The sequence below is a fragment of the Myotis yumanensis genome, unplaced genomic scaffold, assembly GCF_028538775.1.
Source record: "Myotis yumanensis isolate MYYU_CA2020_CCGP unplaced genomic scaffold, mMyoYum1.0.hap1 SCAF_11, whole genome shotgun sequence".
Lineage (NCBI taxonomy): Eukaryota > Metazoa > Chordata > Mammalia > Chiroptera > Vespertilionidae > Myotis > Myotis yumanensis.
In genome coordinates this window covers 68,345,847-68,360,270 of record NW_027223762.1, presented here as the reverse complement: position 1 = coordinate 68,360,270, position 14,424 = coordinate 68,345,847, and the positions used below count along the sequence as shown (strand labels likewise).

At 48.3% G+C, this 14,424-nt stretch overlaps 1 pseudogene; it reads right to left on the bottom strand.

Annotated features, from left to right (window-relative positions):
• Window positions 1-2,008: 2,008 nt before the first annotated feature.
• Window positions 2,009-13,354, bottom strand: LOC139019327 (TBC1 domain family member 7 pseudogene; annotated as a pseudogene).
• Window positions 13,355-14,424: the final 1,070 nt, after the last annotated feature.

Genomic DNA, 14,424 nt, shown 5'->3' with positions numbered 1-14,424 from the left:
CAACTACAGAGTGATCTGCAGATGGCTGCTACTTACATTGGGCTTAGAAGTGCACAGGAGAGGTTCCTCTGTGAAGCAAGTCAGGCTGGTGCTTGGGCCTCTTATTGATAGGGATGGGGCATGCTGATGCCAACTGCTGCTTGTCTGAGAAATTTTAGGAAAGTCTGAAGCCTGAGCCAGTACAGGCTATTTATATGGATAAGCTGCTGAAAACAATTTGGGTGAGGCTGCAAATTAGATGGGGCAGGGTCTTAGAAAATCACTGGGGCAGTGAGAACAGTGTGAGCCACCCTGATGAAAACTCAAATATGGCTGTCAGTCAGCTCTTCCATGGAGGAGGTCCTAGGACAGGAACAATGACCCCTTCGAGCACCCTGATCTGGAAGAAAGCTGCCCCCAAGTTCCTGCCCCAATGCCAAATGATCAAGTATTTCCCCATATGTCCCTGGATCCCCCAAAGCTGCCACCCAGCACTGGAACTCAGTGGGAGTTAGTTCAAATACGTTTGTGTGCCAACCCTTTAAGAGGAACTGCTTGGATCTCCAGCAGACTCTGTGTCACTCAGCACAATTTCCTTTGGTTTTTACAGCTCTGGAACCCTGGGCATGGGGTATGATGTGGGCTGGGACCACTTCCTTCTCATAGGAAGCCTCTACAATGGAAATATCCCTCCTGATAAAAACAAAAACAAAAAACCACACGTGGGTGTCACACCAGCTCATTCTGTGCCTCTGCCCCTCCTACCATTCTCAATGTGCTTTCTTCTTTACTTCTCTAGTTGTAGGACTTCCATTAAGTCAGGTTTCAGGCAGTTCTGAGTGGTGGTTTTTCTGTATTTTACTTGTAATTTTGATGTGTTTTGGAGAGGTGGTGTGCCAGTATTTGCCTACGCAGCCATCTTAGTTCTCTGTGTCTTCTTGCTACTCTTTGCATGGACTAACATTTCCCATTCTTTTACTTTTAATCTATTTGTGCCTTTGTATCCTATATATAGCATGTAGTTGGATTATTTCTGCCATGTGATTGTAGAGTTTAATCTATTTGCATTTAAAGTACTTACTGATATTGAAGGACTTTCTTCTGCCATTTTGCTATTTTTTATATGTCTTATACCACTTTTATACTTCACCTTTATTATTGCTTACTTTTATGTTCAGTTGATTTTTTTGTAATAAATAATTTTGATTCTCTTCTCATTTTCTTTTGTGCATATTGTAAAAGGTATTTTCTTTCTGGTTACCATGAGGATTACATTTAAAATCCTAAATTTATAATAATCTAGTTTCACTTAATTCCAACTTAACTTCAATGGCATATAAGATTTGCTCCTATATTATTTGTCTTTGTCCTCTTTATATAATTGACACACATTACATCTTCTACAGTGTGTGCCCAATAATGGAGACATAATTATTTGTATGCATTTGTTTTCCAAATCCTATCGGAATAACAAGTAGAGTTACAAACAAAAACATAATAATACTGACTTTTATATTTGCATATATACTTTTACCAGAGATTTTTATTTCTTCATATAGCTTTGAGTTACTGTCTAGAATCCTTTTATTTCAATGTGAATGATTTCTTTTAGCATTTCTTATAGGAAAATCTAGTGGTAACAAACTCAGCTTCTGTTTATCAGAGAATACTTTTTGTGTGTGAACAAAGGGGAGTTATTCTTTATTCCAGAAATAGACCTTAGCAAGTCACTGGCTTGGTGCTAATTAGAGAGAAGCAGGGCAGGGTGTGGTCATGCACTGCTTGTTAAAGCACCTAACCCCCATGCCATTCCCCCACCACCACCTCCACTGAACTGCTTTAGAAACTCCAACAACCCTCTAAATTGTATTCAAAGTGGAACTTTGTACATCTCTATAAGCAAAAGATGCTGCTCCACAGCACAGCAACCCCAGGCATCTTAATTATATAATTTAGGAAAAGCAACAAAGCAAGAATCCTGTTTCAATCGGCTTAGATCAGTCCAGGCCCGGCAGACTGTCCACAGTGTTCACGCTGAATGTACTGGAGTCCCACAGTGTTTGTGCCACAAGTCGATGGCCTTTCTCACAATTGCATCTGAGCTGTCCTGGGGAATATTTTCCAGAAACTTTGTTATTTTCTCTGAATTGTTCAGTGTCATTACTTTTAGTTTAATGGTTAATAAAATTTCCACTGCTGCAAAACTAAGATCTTACAGGATCCACTTACAACTTTATCCCAAACCCTCTGTAAACTGGATTCGGGCAAGCACCCTGCGAAGCACCTCTTGAACCAGAGATTGTAAAGCAGTCTGGACACGGCAGAACTCATCTTCAGGCGACTCACAGCCTGCTATCCTCCAGATTCAAGTACTGTTCACAAGCCTTTGGCAACTGGAGTAAGGAGTCTTGTTGTTTAACTGGTTCACCAAGCATCAGGTGATCCAGGAACAGTCCACATTATCTTCCACCATCTCTCCCATGGCCTTAGCAATGGCAAGAAACACTTCATTTTCTGGCTTCAGTGGGAAGGAGGGGCTTCAAGGCAACTTTCCAGACTCCAGCTGATACATGCAGAGATAGACTTCAACCTGAGGTGTGGCATCCCTGACAAAGCGAACGACTTTCAGGGCATGAAGGACATCCGAGTACTGCCCTTATGATACATCATCCCCTGGGCATGGGACTCATGGTGTGGAGGCAGGATCCCTAGAAGCACCTCCCATACCAGTGCACGGTATGTGGAGGGGAGAGGAAACCTTTGACTAAAAGTATAAAGTTTCTCAATATCCATACAGTCATCTTTTAGAAGAATTTCTAATGATTTCTTTTCTTCAACTCCACAAAAACACACTTTCTCATAATATACTGAATGAAAGTTTCTCTGAGAATCCTCAGTTCATTGGGTGTTGCTTCTAGTAGTGGAAACCCGGGTTGAGACCAAGTGGTCTGGAGGAGGTCACGGAAACCAGGCCAGGGGTGCTGAACAGCAGGTGGGCAGGCAGGCGACATGGGGACCAGCCTGGGGACCAGAGAGGCACTAGCGGGCCTGCAGGGTGAGGGAAATAGCGGGACATCAGTGCCCGGCACAGAGAATACTACTTTTTCTGTCATTATTTTGGAGGCAAGTTTTGTTAGATAGGGAATTCTTGGTTGACAGATGTTTTTCTTTTAGCACTTTAAATATGTCATTCACTGTTTTCTGGCTTTAATGGTGTCTGGTGAAAATTCATTATTAATTTTCACTAAGAAACCTTTATCTGTCCATAATAAATAGCTGCCATTAAGATTCTCTGTCAAGATTCTCTCTGTCTTTAGCTTTTGAATTTATTCTACTTGAAAGTTGTTAAGGTTCTTGCATTTATAGATTCATGTATTTCATCAAATTTTGGAAGTTTTCAGGCATTCTTTCTTCAAATATTTTTTCTACCCACTTCTCTCCCTTTTCTCCTTTTGGGACCCATAATGTGTGTGTATGTCTGCTTGATGCTGTTCCACAAATTCCTTGGATTCTATTCACTTTTTAAAATTCTTTTTCTTTTCTATCCTTCATATTTGGTCATTTCAATTGTTCTATTTTAAAGTTTAGTGACTTTTTTTCTTCTATCTGTTCAACTCTGATATTGAATCCCTCCAGTGAAATATTCATTTTAGTTATTGTACTTTTAGCTCCAGAATTCATTTGGTTTCTCTATAAAAGATATCTTTATTAATATTCTCATTTGTTCATACATTATTTTCCTGATTTTCTTTAGTTATTTTTCTATGTTTTCCTTTAGCCTTTAAACATATTTAAAACAGTTGTTTTAAAATCTTTCTCTAGTAAGTTCAATGTCTAGGTTTTTCTAGGGATGGTTTTTGTCAATTTATTTTGTTACATTGAGTGGACAATGCTTTTTCGTTTCTCAGTATGTCTTGTGACTTTGATTTGAAAATTAGACATTTAAATATTGTACTGTGGTAACTCTGCAAACCAGATTCTTCTCATTCCTCAGTGTTTTTTTTATTTTTATTAAAAGCTGTAATAACCCAATTGGTGTGTCTTTCCTCAACTAGTTTTCAAAGGGTATATTTCTTGTTGTGTGTGTTCATTGAAGTATCTATACCTTAGCTTGTGTTCAGCTATGTTTGACAGAAATTTTCTTGAATGCCAGGAGCAAGAAAAATACAAAACACAAAATAAACCAAATCTGCAATATCTCTCCCAGTCTTTGTAGATTTATTTTGTTCTGGGGTACTCCTTTAATAATTAGTTATACTTGCACAAAGACTATGAGTCAGACGAAGAGGACAGTTTAGGGTCTTCTGGGGTGTTTTCTGAGCTTTGACCTTGCCCTGGGGATATTTGTGGCTTCCTGAATTTCTCTATATACATGGTGCTTTTGGCACTGGAAAGGGACTGGTCCCAGAGCAGGTGTGTCTCAGGCCAGCCTGTAGTGTGTGGGTTCTTGACTTTGTGCAGGAAAGATTTCACAACACAAGTCCAGATGGGATTGAGAGTATGTTTATTAAAGCTGGGACAGTGAAACAAAGGGAGGGCTTAGGGTGGAAGAAGCAGCGGGAGAGAGCCTTGGTGCAGCTCTGCTTTGGCTCTCTAGAAATGTTATAGGAAAGAGTGGGCCACGCTGGCTTCATGCACTCACGGAAAAGTAAAAGCTACAGTGAAATAAGTGAGCCAAGGCAGGGCTGCTTTTAGCTTACTGAAAAGTTTAGGGGAGCCAGGCCGGTGTGGCTCGTGGTTGAGCATCGACCTATGAACCAGGAGGTCATGGTTTGATTCCCAGTCAGGGCACATGCCCAGGTTGCAGGCTCAATCCCGGTGGGGGGCATGCAGGAGGCAGCCGATCAATGATTCTCTCTCATCATTGATGTTTCTATCTCTCCCTCTTCCTTCCTCCCTGAAATCAAGAAAAATATATATGTATTTAAAAGTCTTAGAGAAAAGAAGCAACAGGAGAGAGCCTACGCCGCACTCTGCTTGGCCCTCTGGAAACATTGTAGGAAACCCAGTGAGTTACAGTGAGGCTTCTGGTAGCTCACGGAAGTCAGAGGAAAGGGGCCTTGGTGACAGCTTCGGGGTGAGCCCAGGAGGAGCTGCTGCCTGTTCCTTCCTTGGTTGCAAGTCTCACGGGGACCCTTACAGCTTAGGAGAGAAAGTGAAGATGTACTACTGAGAGGGAAGAAAGGCAAGGGCGCGTTCCAGAAAGAACCCATGCTGGGTCTTTGTTTTGAGGGTTCTTATCTGTTTTCTAAAGGCGGGGATATTAGGGGAGGTCTTAGGAGAGGATCTCAATAGGCTATTCATCGGCATTTTGCTGAGGCGCCAAAATGAGATTTATTCCCCTGACTGCGGTTGTCCTTGGGTGTGGTTGGCACATAGGGCACTAATTGGATTTCTGTCATCTCTCTCCCTAGTAGAGTGATTTAAGCTACTGACCCTCTGGTGGGGAGGAGAAGTGTAAACCATTTACTCTAAGTGTGCGCTGTCCGGGAAGATGATTCTGTGATTTACTAGATGGCTGTGAACTGCTTGGCTGTTTAACAATGTCTCCGTTTCCCTGTTCCACTTGTCCTGGCTTACTATCCTGTCTCACTTTAAATATTCAAGTTTCCCAAAGCAACTCTCAGCATTTGCACCCAGGCCTTATGTCATCCTTGTATGCTTTGACCATAACATTAAAATGCCTAACCCCAGGCAGCTGCGAGTTACTTATTCGGCTGGAAGTGCTCTGAAAAATGTCTGCCACCTTTCTGAGCCAGGCTCTGTGTTAGGTAAAACTCAGCCGAGCCCTAGTGATAATCGCTGGGGCTAAGAGGAAGGTGTGGGTCCTCAGGGGCCCATGTGTTATTTTGTTGAAGAAAGGCCTCTGTGTTTTCTTCCATCTCATGGTTGGCAGAAGGGAGTGATGTGGATCTGTAGGCTCGGAAGGTTGAAATGTGTCTGATGAGTCATGGCTGGGCGTCTCCTCAATGTCCCTCCCCCTGTCTTAGGGCAGTGACGGCGAACCTATGACACGCCTGTCAGAGGTGACACGAGAACTCATTTTTTGTTGTTGATTTTTCTTTGTTAAATGGCATTTAAATATACAAAATAAATATCAAAAATATAAGTCTTTGTTTTACTATGGTTGCAAATATCAAAAAATTTCTATATGTGACACGGCACCAGAGTTAAGTTAGGGTTTTTCAAAATGCTGACACGCCAAGCTCAAAAGGTTCGCCATCACTGTCTTAGGGCCTAACGAGGGCCTGGCCTTGGAATAGCAGAGCTGCCTGGGTGAGCATTTAACCATCATTTAAGCTCATTCTCTCAGACTGTTGCTTCCTGGACGTGGTTCCTCAGCTTTCTGAGCCCTCCCTCTGCTGTGCTGTACGTAACAGCTCCTTGTGCAGCAGGAGGAAACAGGGGTGACGTCCGCAAAATGGCGGGTCAGACAGCTTCCTGCTCTCATTCCCCAACATAAATACCACAGGACAAATCGCATCTGTCAGGACCAACATGGTCAGGATTCTGGAAAACGGTTGAAGGTCTGCAGCAACGAAGTGAACACTGAAGACAGGGCGGTTTAAAGCAGCTGGAAATGCTTGTGGTGATTTTGCTTGCCTTTGCTCAGCCCCTCCCCCGCCAGGCACAGTCTCGGAGAGGAAAGCTGCATTGCCAGATGGAGCAGAGAAAACCTTAACTTCAAATTCTTAGGTACATCTATCCTGACCGGCCTGGGCTCCCTGATCAAGGGTGGTCATGTGCGATCCCAAATGTGCTTCAATACCTGGCCAACAGGTTCTGGTAGAAGCTGGGAGAGGATATTGAGACCGTATGTCATCTCAAGGGCCAGGAAATAAAATGAAATAGGGAAGAGTATATTAACTTGAAAAATACAAGTGTTCACACCCTAGCAAGGCCCCCAGGAGACAGGGTGAACTTGCTACTTGGATGGCTGGAGAAATATGGCCAAAGCAGTGGCCCACAGTGAGTTAACGCAAAAGCCATACTTTTGCTGTGGGAACAGCGGAGAAAGGGTGAGAAGCTCCAGGGCAGTGGGGTGCTGAGTGGGGCTTGTGCTGGCCCGAAGGCCCAGCGGATAGGTGATGACGCTTCACTGCTCCTGCCCTTCCATCCTGACAGCTGCCTCCTCCTGAAACAAACAACCACGGTGAAGCCTTCCTGGCTTGACCTCAATATTCATCTCCTAACACACGTCTAACTCATCCCTTTTCGGCCACACCGCCGCCTTTGCCACACGCAGGGTCACCCTCTGCCTGGTGTTTGGCCTCAGCATCCTAAGTGGCCTGCCTGTCGCCAGTCTTGCTCATGTTTAATTCATCTCCTGCACTGCAGCCTGAGGGATCTTTCGGAAGAATTCTGCGGGCATAATATTTATGGGAGGTTAAACTGATGTGTTTTTCCTTCCATTGAATTTATGGCATTCAGAGCTGGAAAGGGGAGCTGAAAATATCTAGAAAAGGGATGTCTGCTAAAGTCTGCTGATGAGGCAAAAGGGAGGGATACCTTAAACCCAGGGCAGGGATGTGTTCCTATAAGCCCGTCCGGGGTGAGGAAGAAGGGGTTTTACTTTCTTCTATGTTTCAGAATCATCCCACTGCACAGCAGGAGCCCAGCCATGCGCCTGGAGCACAGTTTGCTGAGGACACAGGGTCGCAGCCGTGCCTGTGCCAACACAGGAGACTGCCCAGTCACGGACGGAGCGGAGAGCACTGAGCCAGAGCTCAGAGTGGGGATTCTCATTAAGCCTGGAGTTAGTACCCCCCCAGCTCCCACCACCAGAAATGTCTAGACTGCTCTGGAGGGAAACACAGGATTGGCGGGGGGTGGAGGGGTGGGAGTGGGAGGTCCTTCCCATAGTTTTGTGAGCAGCAGAACTCTCCTGGGAAGGACTGGCCCCTGGCTGCACCCGTGGCAGGTGCGGGGAGAAGAGGTGGAGGGAGGACTGGAAGAGCCCCAAGGTCAAGGTGAGAAGGTCCGTAAGGTGAAGACCTGGAGGAGGCTGAGCCCGCTCACACCTGGGCGGCTGGAGACCCAGAGTGCGGATCAGAGAGGCCTGCGTCAGTGACCGGCAGCCTGGCCCCTGGAGCTGTGGTGGGCAGTTAGACATGAGCAGAGCAAGGACGATGGGCCAGGTACAGAGGTCACCAGGGCGGAAAGGCCTGGGTGCCTAGCAAGGGGCAAAGCTGGGAAAACAAGGACCTCGCCCCCATATCGCTGGTCATGCGGTTTGGACCCTCCCCTGACCTTTCCTCCCTGGCTTGATGCTAGTCCTGGGGGTTAGACCTCCCCCGGGGACACACCGGGGCGGAGAACAGCCCTTCAGCATGAAGCCCAGGACAACGAGGCTCTGACCCGCATCAAATCCGTCCAGGCCTCAGTGTGTTTCAGCTCCGGGCCCAGGAAAGCAGCAAAACCGGACAAGCAACACCATGGCTGCCTCAGGACCAGCTGCAGTGACTACTGACCCCTGTCCTGGTCATAACCAGGACGGTGAGCCGAGGTCTGCGCCCCCGCACCCCCTCAGGGTCGTGTCTTGAGATTCGGAAAAATGAACTCTGAGGACCAGAAGATTTAGGCAAAAGTGTGCAAAATGTATTACAGGCAGATTCAGACCCCCCTCACGAGGAGGGGGCGAGTAACGGGCTGCCCCGTGAAGCCCTGTCGTCCAGGGGTACACATTTGCTACAAGCCTGCTTCTATATCTATCCAGGTCGTCACCTGCTTGATCCCCTCAATTGTTCTTGCCCAGCAGTGGGCCTGAACTTTCCCTGTTTCTGTGTGTCCTTTCTCTGTTCCTGTGCTGAACTTTCCCCGTTTCTATGAGTTCGTACACCTTGGTGCTGCGGGCCCTCCCTTGTTTTCCCATGCCTCCCGCTTTGAGTCCAGAAACATTTTCTTATTTCTGCTTGCTTGGTTGTGATTAGGCTGCTCAAACTGCCGCGTCTGCCCTGCCTGTGTTTCAGCTGCCTTTGTTTTCCACTGGACCCCTGCCCGGTCGCCTGCGTTCACAGTTACCCTCTCACTGGTACCAACCAATCAGTGGGGACCAGGACGCTGGAAGGACACACCTGGAAGGCTGCTGAGTCTTCTATTGAGATCTTCCCCTTGGGAGGAAGGACCCGGGGTGCCGAGCCTTTCCCTCCCCTTGGTCTTCCCTGTTCCCCTCGCCTTCCTCTCTCCTGGTTTCCGGTGCCCATTTCCCCGACCACTCGCTCTACCTCTGTGATTTCTAAATAAACTTGCCCTTGTAGTTTGAGTCTGGACTCTGCATTCTTTCCCAGCCAGAACTCAAGTAACCAAGGCGGCTGACCCAGGTCCCGGCTGACCCCACTGTGCGGACCCCACCAGACCCCCCTGGTCTAACACCTGGTGCCGTTCTGGCCCAACAGAGTGAGCGACTGGCAGGACTCAGAACCCAGGGACTCTCCCAAGCCGTGAGGAGAAGAGTTTTGCTTCTGCCTGCACCCACACCCTCTGTGGGGAGAAGGGTAAGGGAGATGCCCTAAGTGGAGAAGCTGCTGGAAGGGCACTTTCAACGTGGGCAAGTTGGGCAAATGTTTCCAGCCTCCTGCCCGCCCTCTCTGTCCCTCAGCCGGAAGCCAGAAGACAAGGAGAGGTCAGATCTCTAAGGCCCTCTTCCTTCCCTCCCTCCTTCTCCCTGATCACCCCTCCCACTCTTCCCCCTACCTCTCTCCCTCTTTCTCCTTCCCCATCCTCATGCTTCCTTGTCCTTCCCTTCTTTCCTTTTTGCCTTTCACACGGTATGACCCCTCTCTGATACACGACTGGTGATGTCCCTTTCCTGCCCAAACCCTCCGTGCTCCCAGTGGTAACCTCTGTCAGAATACACCTTTGCTAACAGAGAGCTGGGACAGTGCGTGCTGGCATTGTGAGAGGATGCTGGGAAGGACTGTGGTGAGTGTCGCCACAGAGACAGTGGAGCAGGGGCATCGCATGGCAGACTCCAGGAAGAAAGAGCCCAGTAGGCTGCTGCCAGCGGTTTTTTGTTTTTGTTAAAAAAAAAAAATTATATATATATATATATATATATATATATATATAATTTTATACACACACACACACACACACACACACACACACACACTAGTGGCCCGGTGCATGAAATTCGTGCGGGGGAGGGGGTATCCCTCAGTCCGGCCTACACCCTCTCCAATCTGGGGCCCCTCAGGGGATGTCCAACTGCCGGTTTAGGCCCAATCCCTGTGTGATCAGGCCTAAACCAGCAGTCAGACATCCCTCTTGCAATCCGGACTGCTGGCTCCTAACTGCTCACCTGCCTGCCTGCCTGGTCGCCCCTAACCACTCTGCCTGCTGGCCTGCTTGCCACCAACTGCCCCCCCCTTGCTGGCCTGATCACCCCCAACTGCCCCCTCCTGCTGACCTGATCACCCCCAACTGCCCCCACCCTGCCAGCCTGCTTGCCCCCAACTTATCCCCCCTGTAGGCCTGGTCCCCCCCAACTGCCCCATCTCCAGCCAGCCTGATCACCCTCAACTGCCCTCCCCTCATGGCCTGGTCGCCCGTAACCGCCTCTGCCTTGGCCCCACCACCATGGCTTTGTCCGGAAGGATGTCTGGAAGATCTCCTGGTCTAATTAGCATATTATCCTTTTATTAGTATAGATATTATTGATTTCAGAGAGGAAAGGTCAGGGAGAGAGAGAGATGGAAACATCAATGATGAGAGAGATCATTGATTGGCTGCCTCCTGCACAGCCCCTACTGAGGATCGAGCCCACAACCTGGGCATGTTCCCTTGACTGGAATCGAACCCAGGACCCTTCAGTCCACAGGCTGATGCTCTATCCACTGAGCCAAACCAGCTAGGGCTGCTGCCAGCAGTTTTGACTGTTTGCTCCTATGTTTGTGTCACCCGATTGGTCTGCTATGGGACAGATTTTAATAACTGTGTTGAACAGACTCTGGGGTGTTCTCCCATGACCTCCACCTTCTGGTGTATAATCTGTTCCCCTTGAGTGTGGGAGGGACCCATGCCAACAACTGAAACTCAGGGTTGGCCAGAAAGGGAAGACTAGAAAAGGAATCCATTATTTGTACCAGGGAAAAGCAATCTTCTCAGGCAAAGCCCCTTCCCAGACACGATCAGCAATTATTATGCTTACTTAGATGGTGAGCAGTATTTGGGATGCTTGAGCCCCCGGGAGGCCCTGGGCAACACTGGCTGTCCTTGCTCTGTCCTGCAGTCTGGAGTCACGCTCCCTGTCCCCTGGGGTTAGATGTGGGCTGAGGAGGGGCCTCGGTGGGGGGGGGGGGGGGGAGAAGGGGCGGGGTGAAGGCCTCTGAGTCCTTGTTTTGTTTTGTCTGAATAGAATCATCAGACTAGTAAGCATAAGCATAATCAAAGGTAAGTATAAGCCCACATTTGAAAGTCACATAGAAAAGGTTTCTGGATTTAAATCATTTGCAATATCCAGCAGAATGGATGAATAAGATGGTCTGAGACCAAAATAATATTCTGGGCAAAGTGGAATAAATGTGAAAATGAAAGAAAAAGATTCTCTGAAGACAAGATTCCCCCCAAGATTTCTCATTATCTCTCTCCTTTCCCCCCAGATTGCGCGGGGAGCTCTGGGGTCTGCCTGCTATTGCCCATGCTATCAGCCAGCCTTTGTTGTCCAGGTAACGATGGGTGGAGAGAGCATGGAGGGAAAAACCAGTGAGGAGCCCTGGGGTGAGCAGGAGCGGGGGATCTTCCACTCCCATCAGCCTACGGGCCTGATCACATCCCTTTTGTGTGAAAATCAAATTTACTTGATAACTTACTTTTTTAAAAGGGCACTAGAGAAAGCAAGCCCCTTCCACCCTAAGGGAGCTGATATTCAATCAGGGAAGGAGGTTACCCGTGGGTGCCGCTCTCCACTCTCTGTTTTGGGGAGGGAGCCTTGTGCAGCGGGGGAGCCTGCTGCCTTTTAAAGAGGAAAGAGACTCTAAAGCCATTTATCTCCTGACAACTTGATATTTCTCATCTTAGATGATCTGAGGAGCCATATCTGATGTTTCAAAAAATGGTTTGCTCAGTAACATTTATGTAAGAACTAGAGACATGGTGCACAAAATTCATGCACCGGGGGAAGGTCCCCTCAGCCCAGCCTGCACCCTCTCCAACCCAGGACCCCTCTCACAATCCCTCTCACAATCCTCTCACAATCCTAATCGCTCACCTGCCTGCCTGCCTGGTCGCCCCTAACTGCCCCCCACTTCTGGCCTGGTTGCCCCCAACTGCCCCCTCACTGGCCTGGTCACCCCTCATGGCTCCCCCCTCCTGCCTGGTCCCCCCACACAGCCTGCTGTTCAGTCGTTTGGTTGTCCCTCACTAACCCCCCTGCCATTCTGGTCGTAGGCAACCATCTTGCGAGTGCGTGAGGGTTAGTTTGCATATCACCTCTTTATTATATAGGATTAGTTCTATTTTAAATTACATATAAGTCTCTTCTTGTCAAATTTAATAGGCACTTTAATTAGAGAAATGGAATCAGTGGATGAAATCGTGTTTTTAAATAGGCTTCTGGGTTTTTGCTGCTTCTCTGAACACAGAAGGTATACTTTTCATGGTGAAATATAACATCCATACAGACACATGCCATTTCACAGATAACATGAGAGTGAACAGGAGACAGATCACTGCCCGGATCAAGAAATAGAACCTATTGGCCCCTTGGAAGCCCTCCAGGGCTTGCTCCCTCCACCGCCCTGCCCTCACAGTCTCCCTGGACTGGGTCAGAACAGCCTCCCCAAGATGGGCCCTTGGGCCTGTGGGTACTCTGAGCTGCAGGCCATGGAGACCCTGCAGGCTCAGGAAACTCCTACCTCTCTTAGATAACTAACATTAGGGACTGCCCAGAAATAACGTTTTCTGACAGGTCTACAGGGCCGGGCAAACGTCCAGTTACTGAGCATCTGCTCTCATCATCCTGTGAAAGACCTTCTGCCCCTCTGAAGCCGCAGGTGCCTTGCGCATCCTTAGCTCAGAATGACATGCCTGCCCGTCTCTGAACCTCTCCTGCATGTGGGTTCCATGCACAGACATGTTCTCACACGGTCATTTCCTCTTGCTGATCTGCCCCATGTAGCTTTAATTATCCCACCAGCCCAGAGAGCTGGGCGTGTCGCTTCCTCCTCCCACCATCACTTTTCTTTGTGTTTACCTCCTACCAATGGATTCCTGAACAAAGACACACCCCCCCCCTCCCCCCATTTCTCATTCTCTCTCTCTTTATCCTTTAACTATAAGTGGAGCTCACATCTGTTCACACCTTTTCTTTCACTCAACATACCCTCCTTTCCTGGTTGATGTCATTCACTCTCATGGCTTCAAAGACCACCTGCATGCCCCCAACCCCCGCCTCTGCTGTAACCTGCCTCCTGTACTCCAGACACCCGCTCCACCGCTGCCTGTCAGACACCTGCTTGCAGGCAGCACAGCGAGTGGCCTGCACAGAACCACCAGCACGCTCTTCATCTCCTGCTCCACCTCCAATCAAATTGCCACAAATCTGGGGCTTCTGTCTTCCCAACTGCCTCTCCAGCCACCCACTCCTCTCCTTGATTGCCACTCTAGTCTCTGCCATTTCCTCCATGGTACATGTGATACCGTGATTTATAATAAGAAATAAATATTTGGTCTTCATTCCTGTTTTGGGCACCGAGACCTTAAACCCTTGGGCTTTTCTATGTGATGAGAAGCCTGAAGGTGACTTCTGTTATCCATAAGGATCCCCCTTTTGGAGCTCACCTGAGTGATGTTAATGGGGTGACGGGGTGGAGCTGGTCACCAGCTGGACATTTGAGGAGGGACCTTCCAGCCTCACCCACCAGCCCCTGGGGAGGCAGGAGGTGGAGGGGCTGCGGGGAAGCTGTGTAAAGACTCTTGAGCAGTGCGACTTGGGGAGCCTCTGGGCTGTGACTGTATCGACACATCTGGAGGGTGGTGTACCCACTTCCCGGGGGACAGACACTCCTGTGTTTGGGACCCTTCCAGACATCACGCTGTGCACCTCTCCCTTGGGCTTCATCCGTGCCCTTTATAATAAACTGGCACCTGGAAGTGAATGCTTCCGGTGCTGTTAGCCATCCTAGCAAATCATGGGACCCGAGGGGAAGCTGAGGACTCTGTTTTTAACCAGTCATTCGGAAGGACTTGTGATTGGTGTGTGAGGTGGGGCTAGAACCTTGGGGTCTGATGCTCTCCCCAGGCAGACACTGTCAGGACTGAGTTAAATTTGTGGGCACCCGCTCCATCCCTGAGGACAGGAGAACCGTTTGGTAGTGTTGGACAACACTTCGGAATACACTAACCTTCAGGAAACTGCTAATTACCGTGCTTATCATTACCAGCAATTACTGTATTTACTCACGAGGTCTTCTAATAAGTGTTGACCATTTATCTCCACATAAGACA